The following is a 14,789-nucleotide window of genomic DNA, read 5'->3' on the forward strand; positions in this document are numbered from 1 at the left end:
ACGACACCACGCTCTGTGTCCATGAGTTAACCACACACTTACTAAACACGACACCACGACGCTAATCAAAAGTCTGACCTGTTAGCTGCTGCCCTTAGAATATGATGGTGTTACCATGGTTACCATGGTTACTGGAACCATGTCGTTTACCTGGGGATTTCTTGCCTGCTGACTTTTATATTGTGACTTTTTAGCTAATGTCTAATTACTTGTGACCGTTTAGCTAATGTCTAATTACTTGTAACCTTTTAGCTAATGTGTAATTACTTATGAGCGTTTAGCTAATGTCTAATTACTTGTGACATTTGACCCTATACATGTCACATGACACTATTTACCTGTGACATTTTATCTCAAGTCTACATAAAAGAACGATGTATTGACTGGTATCTAAAAATAGACGGGCTCACTGGCGTAATATAGCAATCGATGTCATAACAAACATGTTAACTTTTGGTTTAACATTTTGGTTTTACACTTTTGGTTTAACACTTTTGGTTTAAAACTTTTGGTTTAACACTTTTGGTCTAACACTTTTGGTTTAAAACTTTTGGTTTAACACTTTTGGTCTAACACTTTTGGTTTAACACTTTTGATTTAAAACTTTTGGTTTAACACTTTTGGTTTAACACTTTTGGTTTAACACTTTTGGTTAATCCCTAAGGTACCGTGTCCAGCCCAACCTTGAGGTACTACGCCCCTGGGGTCGGGCATGTTGAGACAGCGGAAGTGAGAACCACAGGGGAGGTAGAGGACATCGAGACATCAGAGGGGAAAGGTCAGTCTTGATGTGGGGGACAAACATGGAAATGTTGAACACATCTGGTGGGGAATGTTGAACACATCTGGTGGGGAATGTTGAACACATCGGGTGGGGAATGTTGAACACATCGGGTGGGGAATGTTGAACACATCTGGTGGGGAATGTTGAACACATCGGGTGGGGAATGTTGAACACATCGGGTGGGGAATGTTGAACACATCTGGTGGGGAATGTTGTGGGGAATGTTGAACACATCTGGTGGGGAATGTTGAACACATCGGGTGGGGAATGTTGAACACATCTGGTGGGGAATGTTGAACACATCTGGTGGGGAATGTTGAACACATCGGGTGGGGAATGTTGAACACATCGGGTGGGGAATGTTGAACACATCGGGTGGGGAATGTTGAACACATCTGGTGGGGAATGTTGAACACATCTGGTGGGGAATGTTGAACACATCGGGTGGGGAATGTTGAACACATCGGGTGGGGAATGTTGAACACATCTGGTGGGGAATGTTGAACACATCGGGTGGGGAATGTTGAACACATCTGGTGGGGAATGTTGAACACATCTGGTGGGGAATGTTGAACACATCTGGTGGGGAATGTTGAACACATCTGGTGGGGAATGTTGAACACATCTGGTGGGGAATGTTGAACACATCGGGTGGGGAATGTTGAACACATCGGGTGGGGAATGTTGAACACATCTGGTGGGGAATGTTGAACACATCTGGTGGGGAATGTTGAACACATCTGGTGGGGAATGTTGAACACATCTGGTGGGGAATGTTGAACACATCTGGTGGGGAATGTTGAACACATCTGGTGGGGAATGTTGAACACATCGGGTGGGGAATGTTGAACACATCTGGTGGGGAATGTTGAACACATCTGGTGGGGAATGTTGAACACATCTGGTGGGGAATGTTGAACACATCTGGTGGGGAATGTTGAACACATCTGGTGGGGAATGTTGAACACATCGGGTGGGGAATGTTGAACACATCTGGTGGGGAATGTTGAACACATCGGGTGGGGAATGTTGAACACATCTGGTGGGGAATGTTGAACACATCGGGTGGGGAATGTTGAACACATCTGGTGGGGAATGTTGAACACATCTGGTGGGGAATGTTGAACACATCGGGTGGGGAATGTTGAACACATCGGGTGGGGAATGTTGAACACATCGGGTGGGGAATGTTGAACACATCTGGTGGGGAATGTTGAACACATCTGGTGGGGAATGTTGAACACATCTGGTGGGGAATGTTGAACACATCGGGTGGGGAATGTTGAACACATCTGGTGGGGAATGTTGAACACATCTGGTGGGGAATGTTGAACACATCGGGTGGGGAATGTTGAACACATCGGGTGGGGAATGTTGAACACATCGGGTGGGGAATGTTGAACACATCTGGTGGGGAATGTTGAACACATCGGGTGGGGAATGTTGAACACATCGGGTGGGGAATGTTGAACTCATCGGGTGGGGAATGTTGAACACATCGGGTGGGGAATGTTGAACACATCGGGTGGGGAATGTTGAACACATCGGGTGGGGAATGTTGAACACATCTGGTGGGGAATGTTGAACACATCGGGTGGGGAATGTTGAACACATCGGGTGGGGAATGTTGAACACATCTGGTGGGGAATGTTGAACACATCTGGTGGGGAATGTTGAACACATCGGGTGGGGAATATTGAACACATCGGGTGGGGAGTGTTAAACACATCGGGTGGGGAATGATGTTTTGGAATACGATGGGAAAAGATGTCAAAAGTTATGCAATACATAAGAAAAAAAAATGTGATAATTTATTGAGAATATAAATATACCTAGCTGACATAATGCCATTTTTTTCTCGACTAAAGCAACACTTAAAATTCGATAGTCTGTCTAAAGACTAAACTAATCAGCCCTCTACACTCTATCAGTCTCACGCTCTAAGGCAGTGCCGGCACTTTTATGTCCACTTTTTTGTGCCGGTTTTTTTGTGCCGGTTTGTCGCGACAAGCTGTCCGGCTCAATCGAGTCTAGAAGCCGGTGGAACTTACACAAGTAGCTTGTTAATAAGTGCCGTGCCTCACTGGTCGGTCTTAGGGCCACTAATGGCCTGGGGGGAGGGGGGTGGACTGGAGGGTGGGCATTGGGTCCTGGGAGGGTGGGGATTGGGTGCTGTGTGAAGTGAGAATCGGGTCCTTAAAGTGCTTTGCCTGTGCTAAACACGTTGAAATACTTTGAAACACGTTGAAACACGTTGAAACACGTTGAAACACGATGAAACACGTTGAAACACGTTAAAACACCTTTGGAAAGACAAAACTCCAGGCGGGAGAAACTGGCCAGATTTATCCAGTTCTCACTGCGCACGTACGTACTAACGTAGTTGTCCGCCACTGTCCCTCACTGTCCCCCACTGTCCCCCACTGTCCCCCACTGTCCCCCACTGTCCCCCACTGTCCCCCACTGTCCCCCACTGTCCCCCACTGTCCCCCACTGTCCCCCACCGTCCCCCACCGTCCCCCACCGTCCCCCACCGTCCCCCACTGTCCCCCACTGACCCCCACTGACCCCCACTGTCCCCCACTGTCCGCCATTGGTCGGCGAGAGAGCATTAGACCGGGAAAACTAGGCCAATTAGTTCAGTTCATTTTCATCTGGCCAGCAAATGACCTCCCGCAAATGACCTCCAGCAAATGACCTCCACTCTAGCGGGGCTTCTGGCATCATTAAACTGGACGCGCCACTTTCGTCTGCGTCTTGTTTTCAGCGGACGTGACGTCACCAGCTAGCAGAAGCGGTGTTTCATCTAATCATGTTTTCATTAAATAAAAAACGTAAGTCTATAAAAGGGAAACAACTTTTTTTTTATCTAACCTTTTTAGGTGAATTGTTGAATAGGCGTTTTTTAATGTCTTATGTAGGCCTAATTAGTTGGTGCTTTCCTGATATTCCTTAAAAAATATTCTGTCCCTATAAGGTTTCATACAGATTTTTAAATTTAGAATAAAATAAAATCATTAAAATAAAACGTTCGTGAACGTCATTTCGTGCATTTAATATCCCAACCTAACGATTTAATATCCCAACCTAATGGTTTAATATCCCAACCTAACGATTTAATATCCCAACCTAACGATTTAATATCCCAACCTAATGGTTCAATATCCCAACCTAACGATTTAATATCCCAACCTAACCATTTAATATCCCAACCTAACGATTTAATATCCCAACGTAACCATTTAATATCCCAACCTAACCATTAAAAATCTCAACCTAACGTTTTAATATCCCAACCTAACGATTTAATATCCCAACCTAACGATTTAATATCCCAACCTAACCATTTAATATCCCAACCTAACGATTTAATATTCCAATCTAACGATTTAATATCCCAACCTAACCATTTAATATCCCAACCTAACGATTTAATATCCCAACCTAACGATTTAATATCCCAACCTAACGATTTAATATCCCAACCTAACCATTTAATATCCCAACCTAACGATTTAAAATCCCAACCTAACCATTTAATATCCCAACCTAACCATTTAATATCCCAACCTAACCATTTAATATCCCAACCTAACGATTTAATATCCCAACCTAACTTAATATCCCAACCTAACCATTTAATATACCAACCTAACGATTTAATATCCCAACCTAACGATTTAATATCCCAACCTAACGATTTAATATCCCAACCTAACGATGTAATATCCCAACCTAACGATTTAATATCTCAACCTAACCATTTAATATCCCAACCTAACCATTTAATATCCCAACCTAACGATTTAATATCCCAACCTAACGATTTAATATCCCAACCTAACTATGTAATATCCCAACCTAACGATTTAATATCCCAACCTAACGATTTAATATCCCAACCTAACCATTTAATATCCCAACCTAACGATTTAATATCCCAACCTAACGATTTAATATCCCAACCTAACGATTTAATATCCCAACCTAACGATTTAATATCCCAACCTATCCCAACTGACAAACCTGGATGGGAAATCTCTTTACAACAACAGTCTGAAAGGTCACCTGACCTTTCTGGTGGTCTATGATGGTAGGTCACGAGACCTTCATCAGTCCAGTGAAACTTGTGTATATTTTGTTTCTTGTTTTTCAGTAAAAGGTCGGATTTCATGTCAGGATTTCGCTTAGATTAACTTGGTAATATTAGTTTCAACCATGCTTTGTATGTGGCAAGTTATATGTGAGCTGGAGCAAATTAGTTATGATCTGCGCTAGACTTTGTTTAATTTGGAACGAGTGAAGCCAGTGATGTAACTATGACTCATAGCACATAACACACAACATTTTTAAATCATTCCACCGTTGGGGAAAAAATTGTTTTGAAAAATGTTCATGTAAAAAGCTAAGGTGAACATTATTCTTGATTGAAGAAAAAAAGAATGAAATTATTGTAATTAAACATCGTTTTAAAAATTGATTTTGAAAAACCAATTTTTTTGTTACATCGATTTTTCAGCCTTAGCAAGTCATTCTAATTATAAGGCATCGAGACTGGTTGTTTAAATGTCCCCACACAATTCCACACATCACCAAATGTCCCCACACATGTCCACACATCACCCTACACTTCCCCACAAATCTCCCCACACATTTCTTCACCTCTCCACACACCCCAGCACCTTCCTAAACTCCCCCACACTTTCCCACATAGTCCCACACATCCACGCACATCCACACACGTCTTCACCTCCTAAAACAAAAGATGCCGTTACACTGTTCCTGCCTTTTAAAAATTCCCGATCGTCTTCTGCTCAGTTATAGCCAACAGATCGATAAATCGATACTCATTAAACACTCAACTGATTGAATGAAAAGCCAAAGATCCATTCGCTTTGTGCTTCCAGTTTTTGCACTCAATGGTCAAGTGACCGTTTCTCGCGCGGTGCATGTCGGGGAGTTTCTCAGGGAGAAGAATTCCTACTGAGCATGCGCGGACACACCCATATCACACGTTTCAGCTATTCCCGGGAAGATGTATTACACTCCCTATTGACCTTTTATAAACCTGCCTAAAATAACGTATAAATGATCTTGTGTGAGCGCTACCCGACCAGCTGACACCACAGGGGGCAAGTCCCTCAACAAGTTTTGGTGGAACTTGACTTTCTTCTTCTTCTTCGTTCTAAATTTTTAGTGTTGGAAGGGATCGAGCCTTATCTGCCAGAGGGTTTGAACTTTTTCGAATGTATTATCCATGAGCTGTTTGCGTACTCGACCACGCCTCCATCACAATTAAGGATACGATTTTGGAGTTGTCTCTCCTAGAAGAGTGGCTAACGAGCCTCATCTGCCCGAGGGTTCGAACTCGAGACTTTTCGGTTTAGCAACCATCAGCTTTACCGACTCGACCACGCCGACCCCCCGTGGAACTTGATATTATTTGACAACTTTCAGAAGTTGACATTATTTGACAAGTTTTAGAACTTGACAATATTCGACACTAACAGACATAAACTATCAAACATCCAACTCAACTTGAACCAAAGCAACACTAACAGACAACAACCTTCAAACATACAACTCAACTTAAACCAAAGCAACCATAACGACCATTTAATTCAACGGACTATTTAATGCACTTTTTTTTACAATCGATATTCATAACTTTAAAATGCGACAAAAGAGTATTGATTACATGTAATGAATACATGTATTGATTACATGTAATGAATACATGTATTGATTACATAAGGTTGGTTTTTCTCTCTGTGTTATGCAGCATAGAAGCCACGATGTACGAAAAGGTCAAATTTTGTCTTGATATTCTATTGGACTATTTGAGGGAACTAGCCAACCAATTGGCTTTGTTTGAAAAATTTAACGACTCCCGTCTGCGACAAGGTATTTCGTGTTTCCGGTCTCGGTATAGTCACGTTACGTCACGAGACATCGATTATACGTGATTAATGGGGCTTGCTTGGTCTGTTGGTTCTCTGGTCACCTTCAGGATAAATGCCAGATGGTAGGTACCTGAGTTAGTATCTGACCAGTCAAGTGTGTGTCAATATTTGACCAGTCAAGTCTATCTGTGTCAATATTTGACCAGTCAAGTCTATCTGTGTCAATATTTGACCAGTCAAGTCTATCTGTGTCAATATTTGACCAGTCAAGTCTATCTGTGTCAATATTTGACCAGTCAAGTCTATCTGTGTCAATATTTGACCAGTCAAGTCTATCTGTGTCAATATTTGACCAGTCAAGTCTATCTGTGTCAATATTTGACCAGTCAAGTCTATCTGTGTCAATATTTGACCAGTCAAGTCTATCTGTGTCAATATTTGACCAGTCAAGTCTATCTGTGTCAATATTTGACCAGTCAAGTCTATCTGTGTCAATATCTGACCAGTCAAGTCTATCTGTGTCAATATCTGACGAGTCAATTTGGTAAGTCAAGTTCAAATTTATCAAGATCAAATCAAGCAAAAATATTTGAGACTATATCAACACCAAGTCAACGTAAATCAATATTTGATCAACACTCGCCACCACACCCACCCCATCCACCGCCTAAAACAGGACTGGATCTGATGCCCCCACCCCCCAGCCTAAATCTATTTCTAGTAGCCTGTAGTCGAGGTGGGAATGATTTGAAAACGTCGCCATCGATTGCTGGACTTAGCGGGCCACTGACTAAACATTACCACACTTGGATTAGACCCTAAGAGGAAGATGACGTCATTAACACGTGATTAACTCGGTAGCCTCTGATTGGCCAGATTAGTATAAAGAATCTCATGGGTGTGAACATGGGTCTTAAGGGTACAGTAGGGTCATTTGGGGTCTTATAGAGACTGGGGTCGAAAGGGGGTCTAACCGGATGTGGGTTGATGCGCGTGATTTTGTATAGACTTTGTTTTAGTCTTAATTTTTCTGTCATTAGCAAATATTGCACTGCAATTATCATTTGTTAAATCTGACAGACTGGCATGATTACAGCAAGTTAGAATGACAAACACGCGCAGGAAAGCACCGATTTACAGAGGCGTAGCGGCCTTTTCCGGCGCCTGGGGCGGATTATCCCATTTCTATATATAATTATTCCTGTCTGTGTAAAAGCGCCCCTACCTCCAGCTAAAAAGGCTTGTGGCGCTTCCAACCAGTTACTATCCCGTAACATTTTTGGTGCCTCAAAATTGATATAAAAAACAGTTAAATCAGTGTGTAAAACCTTGAAGTACTTTATTTTTTTATATAATTCGATACTTTAGCTTAAAACGAGCTTTAAAATAAATGTATCTGCCCGTTTTGGCGCTCCCTTGGGGTTGGCGCCCGGGGCGACGCGCCCCTCCCCCCCCCCCCCCCCCACCCGATCTCCCCTAGCTACGCCACTGCCGATATAGACCTATCAGAAGGGACCACAAAACTAAATAGCTCCGTCCTACTAGTGGCTCCAATGCCCGGCTACTGAAAGATTCACGAGAATAACATGGAATCCAGTTGTATCAAAACCAGGTAGTTTTATTTAGGTAACACCATGGAATCCAGTCCGTTAAACCACAGGTACTTTTAATTAGAGCAATTAACCTTGCCGTTAGTTTCTGGACGTCGCCTGAGGATCTTCCCAGCATGCACCAGGTGGAGTCAAGCAGACGATAAACAGGTGGGGTAAGGTGGGGGTGGGGGGGGGGGAGTCTGGTGTCTGGTAGAGATGGAATTTTTTTGTGTGCCAATTTTTAAAACGATCCAGTTTTCAGTCTAGTTATTGGATGGATATTTTTGCTTAGTTATTGGCCAGTCGACATTTTTGTCTGAATTTGGGTCGGGGACGACATTTTCACCCACTGACCCACCCACTGACCCACCCACTGACCCACCCACTGACCCACCCACTGACCCACCCACTGACCCACCCATTGACCCACCAACTGACCCACCCACTGACCCACCCACTGACCCACCCACTGACCCACCCACTGACCCACCCACTGACCCACCCACTGACCCACCCACTGACCCACCCACTGACCCACCCACTGACCCACCCACTGACCCACCCACTGACCCACCCACTGACCCACCCACTGACCCACCCACTGACCCACCCACTGACCCACCCACTGACCCACCCACTGACCCACCCACTGACCCACCCACTGACCCACCCACTGACCCACCCACTGACCCACCCACTGACCCACCCACTGACCCACCCACTGACCCACCCACTGACCCACCCACTGACCCACCCACTGACCCACCCCCTGACCCACCCACTAACCCACCCACTGACCCACCCACTGACCCACCCACTGACCCACCCACTGACCCACCCACTGACCCACCCACTGACCCACCCACTGACCCACCCACTGACCCACCCACTGACCCACCCACTGACCCACCCACTGACCCACCCACTGACCCACCCACTGACCCACCCCCTGACATCCCTTGCTACAATAATGGAACAATATGATCGACCGCTAAGTCACAGAACCTCTTACCTTTAGCGTTGATGACGTCACATATCACGTCCTGCTGTTCTGGTTAAGTAATTCTCTCCCTGACGTGGCTGATTAGCTCATTAAGGATTCTTTAATCAAACAGCAATCTACAAGAAATGTTTAAAAAAAATGTTTATCGGTAATGTACTATTTCCAGTTAAAGTACAATTAGGTAAAGACGTAGACCCATATTAGTAGCAGGCTTAGAGGGGTTATGGGATTTTACATGGGAGTACATGTCAAACGCTGGCTATTGGATGTGTATGATTGATGTCTGTCCAGTTGTCTGTCTGTCCTGTTGTCTGTCTGTCCTATTGCCTGTCTGTCCTATTGTCTTTCCTGTTGTCTGTCCTGTTGTCTGTCTATCCTGTTGCAGGGTGTCTGGTCTAAGTCTGCCTATCTCCTCAGGACGCCGGTTCGATTGTTCGCCTGCCGGCCACAATCTCACGGTGCCGGCCACAATCTCACGGTGCCGGCCACAATCTCACGGTGCCGGCCACAATCTCACAATGCCGGCCTATTCTTCTCGCTCTAGAACTGCCAGTATCGAGTCGGAGTAGTCGTGTTTAGGTTTGGACAACAAAAGGTGTTGATGTCCTGGTTGTGTCCAGCCTCCCCCACCCCCACACTCCCCCACACACACCCACACACCCCCACACACCCCCACACCAGCATCAGGCAGTGACAAATCTGGTGACATACGGGGAACGCTACGCCCGCGTGTCGCTATATATACACTTCCACGTGTCGCGTGTTTGTCCGTTCCTAGGTAGATTAACTCTACTCCACCCTGGGTACTTTATCACAACAAAAATTGGTTTCTTCTTAATATGCAATAATTTCAAGTGTTCATTGGGCACTCAATTCTTTTAAACTTCCATGAACTATTTCAGTGTGCGCTGGTTTCACCACAGACGGTGCCCCACAAATGCCAGCACGGACCCCCAGACTCGGTCTGTGCCAACATCCGGGACTCGCCTGATTTAGTCTGGCAGATTTGTCTTGTCTTTGACTTATCTCTGGTGTGAGACTGCGACAAGTACCTGTGACCATGATATTCGTGAACAACCAAACAATGATTTGATAAAGTTCGCACTTTACCCAGTTCTCCTTCAGGTTAGAAGACAGTACAAGTAATTAAATTAATCAATTAATCTAAAGAGGTAATTGATTACTTTACCTGGAGATAGTTATAAATATCCCTTATGATCATATCGTAAGTGGCAATTAATACCACGATCCCCAAACACACACACACACACACACACATACACACACACACACACACACATTGCCCTCTTATACTTATACATTTAATTTCCCCATCAATATATATCCTAAAATAACTCGCTTTATGAATTTATAGTTTGTTAGATTTTAGAGAAAGATACAGTTTCTTGATATTTACCGAAGGTCGCTTTAAGCTCAATCATATTTTAAGCTCAGCCATGTTTTAAGCCAATTCAGCGGCATTATTTTTAATGTAGTTTGTGATGAAACTTTTTTTAAAATTAGGGTCATTAGCAGCTGCCACATGCTAATTAAGATTAGAAGAAATTTGGTCTGCTAATCTAAGCAATCAAAGGAAAACAATAAATTTCAAAGTTGGCAACAAATTGGCCAATCACGTCAATGGAGAAAATTCAAATTTGAAATAATGGCGCTAGCTGTCTAAATCAATCTATAAATAGATGTTAGAGAACGCCAGCTTTAAAGGCTGTTGTCGTTCCTTTGGTTTCCTTGTGCGCATGGGACCTCTGTCATAGGTCTCAGAACATAGGGCTCTGTCATAGTTCTTAGAACTTAGGGCTGTGTCATAGTTCTCAGAACATAGGGCTCTGTCATAGTTCTCAGTACATAGGGCTCTGTCATAGTTCTCACAACATAGGGCTCTGTCATAGTTCTCAGAACATAGGGCTCTGTCATAGTTCTCAGAACATAGGGCTCTGTCATAGTTCTTAGAACTTAGGGCTGTGTCATAGTTCTCAGAAAATAGGGCTCTGTCATAGTTCTCAGAACATAGGGCTCTGTCATAGTACTCAGAACATAGGGCTCTGTCATAGTTCTCAGTACATAGGGCTCTGTCATAGTTCTCAGAACATAGGGCTCTGTCATAGGTCTCAGAACATAGGGCTCTGTCATAGTTCTTAGAACTTAGGGCTGTGTCATAGTTCTCAGAACATAGGGCTCTGTCATAGTTCTCAGTACATAGGGCTCTGTCATAGTTCTCACAACATAGGGCTCTGTCATAGTTCTCAGAACATAGGGCTCTGTCATAGTTCTCAGAACATAGGGCTCTGTCATAGTTCTTAGAACTTAGGGCTGTGTCATAGTTCTCAGAAAATAGGGCTCTGTCATAGTTCTCAGAACATAGGGCTCTGTCATAGTACTCAGAACATAGGGCTCTGTCATAGTTCTCAGTACATAGGGCTCTGTCATAGTTCTCAGAACATAGGGCTCTGTCATAGGTCTCAGAACATAGGGCTCTGTCATAGTTCTCAGAACATAGGGCTCTGTCATAGTTCTCAGAACATAGGGCTCTGTCATAGTTCTCAGAACATAGGGCTCTGTCATAGTTCTCAGTACATAGGGCTCTGTCGTAGTTCTCAGTACATAGGGCTCGGTCATAGTTCTCAGTACATAGGGCTCTGTCATAGTTCTTAAACATAATTTATGACCTCTGTCATAGGTCTCAGAACGAGAGCCGGACGTTTTCCTGAAAGACGATTACCCGAATGCAGTTTGCCCGAAGGCCGATTTCCATTCGGGCAAGTGTCCATTCGGGAAATCGGCCTTCGGGCAAACGGCATTCGGACAAGTGTCTTTCGGGAATTTGTCATAGACCCTCTCAGAACATAGGTTCGTATATGTCTTGATCGGTGCTAAACACAATTTAAGTACAGCGTTTAAAACAGAAAATATTTTTTCTCGTAACTCATTTATAGAAAAATACCTCGACAAGGGCGGTAATTCACAGATGACGTATAATTATCTTCCCCTGTCTGATAAACCGCTGGCCGTCTACACGGCGACCGTCAGGATGAAATATTGTTGGCTCTGTTGGATTGTCGTTCTTGTAAGCTGGTGAAATTAGGAGTTGTCGTTCCTTTTTTTTTAATATGTGAGGAGTAAGGCTGTCGTTCTTATTAGTCTGTAGAGAACAGGAAATATTGGATTGTCGGTCTTTGTGGATGGGGATATTTGTGGTTGTCGTTCTTTGTGGTTGGGGATATTTTGGGTTGTCGTTCTCTGTGGTTGGGGATATTTTGGGTTGTCGGTCTTTGTGGTTGGGGATTCTGTGGTTGTCGTTCTTTGTGGTTGGGGATATTTTGGGTTGTCATTCTTTGTGGCTGGGGATATTTTGGGTTGTCGGTCTTTGTGGTTGGGGATATTTGTGGTTGTCGGTCTTTGTGGTTGGGGATATTTTGGGTTGTCGGTCTTTGTGGTTGGGGATATTTGTGGTTGTCGGTCTTTGTGGTTGGGGATATTTTGGGTTGTCGGTCTTTGTGGTTGGGGATATTTGTGGTTGTCGGTCTTTGTGGATGGGGATATTTGTGGTTGTCGGTCTTTGTGGTTGGAGATATTTGGGGTTGTCGGTCTGTTTACCAGAATTGTTGATGTTTTCTTTTTTTTTTAAAGTATTTCAAAGATTTGGGTTAACCGTTTTTTGTTGAGGTGAAGACTTTGGACAGGTACCCAAAACATGAGCAGCAGTTTCTGATGCCATCACAGCCAGAGACGTATCAACGCTGGGGTTCATTGTGTTCAGACCCCCCACCCCTAATCTACTTGTCAGGCAGTTGTACAAACAATTACCTGTCAGTAGATGCAAGTCTGACAGGTTTGTGATAGATGGGGGGAGGGGGGAGCAAGGAGGTCTTTGATCTTCACTAAGTAGCTGGATGATTCTTTTAAGGAGGGACATTCATCATAGGAGGGTGATGGGGAGGGTAGTGGGGTGGATGATGGAGTGGGATGGTGGGGGTGGATGATGGAGCGGGGTGGTGGGGAAGGACGGTGGGGTAGGGTGGTGGGGGTGGATGATGGGATAGAACGCCAAATTATCCCCGCCGCCAAAGATTGTAATTACTCGTTTAGCCGCGATTGCTTTCAAACAAACATTAGGGATCGATTTCACGAGTACCCGAAGTCTTGGAGATGGGTTTTTGGTTGGCTCCACAAGTGTGGGGGTGGGGGTGGGGGGTGGTACTGTCAACATTAACTGGACTAACATGGGATTAGATTGAGGTAATTATTTTTGTGTGACGTCGACAGATCAGGGTAGATGATTAAACGAACGTAGATAGCCAGTGACGTGTTTTTAATTAAAGTAAATCGTCCCGTCCATTGTTGGCAGAGGTGTGAGTGTGAAGTGTTTTATTTCTTGTAAAACTCTAAAAGGAGGTGTAAACGGCATAAAACAGACGGACGTCTTTATACCAGACGTGAGTTAGACACGGCATACAACAGACAGACGTCTTTATACCAGCAAACTTGGAACAGACGTGACCAATGTAAGTGTGACAACGTGTGACTCATTTTTGTAGCCACTGCTACATGTGAGCTAGAGTAGCCACTGCTACACTCTGCCTGCTACATTCTATCCGCTATAAGCTACCTGTAACCTCTTATAAGCTACCTGCTACACGCTGCCTCCAACTGCTACCTGCTTGAACATGGTGGCATAACGAGAATGAATGCCCCCCCTCCCCCCCCCCCCCCGATAAAGGGAGATTACTGCATACCAGACGTGGATTAACCCGGCACTGGTTATCTCACCTGGCTGATAGTACCTGGGTCATGTGACCTTACAGGTGAAAAAAAATAATTGGATTCATTTACTTGAATATTTCAAACCCTCCATTTAATTACGTTATCTGTTCTTAATATAGGCACGAGCAACATCAACATTCGAGAGTTTAGAGTCTAGACGATTATAGCAGAGGGTTTCATAATCTGCTACAATAGTTTAAAGTCTAGACGATTATAGCAGGGGGTTTCATTATCTGCTACAATAGTTTAAAGTCTAGACGATTATAGCAGGGGGTTTCATTATCTGCTACAATAGTTTAAAGTCTAGACGATTATAGCAGGGGGTTTCATTATCTGCTACAATAGTTTAAAGTCTAGACGATTATAGCAGGGGGTTTCATTATCTGCTACAATAGTTTAAAGTCTAGACGATTATAGCAGGGGGTTTCATTATCTGCTACAATAGTTTAAAGTCTAGACGATTATAGCAGGGGGTTTCATAATCTGCTACAATAGTTTAAAGTCTAGACGATTATAGCAGAGGGTTTCATAATCTGCTACAATAGTTTAAAGTCTAGACGATTATAGCAGGGGGTTTCATTATCTGCTACAATAGTTTAAAGTCTAGACGATTATAGCAGGGGGTTTCATTATCTGCTACAATAGTTTAAAGTCTAGACGATTATAGCAGGGGGTTTCATTATCTGCTACAATAGTTTAAAGTCTAGACGATTATAGCAGGGGGT

Source organism: Physella acuta, unplaced genomic scaffold (assembly GCF_028476545.2).
Source record: "Physella acuta isolate Inbredline_101_S28 unplaced genomic scaffold, ASM2847654v3 ptg000591l, whole genome shotgun sequence".
Taxonomy (NCBI): domain Eukaryota; kingdom Metazoa; phylum Mollusca; class Gastropoda; family Physidae; genus Physella; species Physella acuta.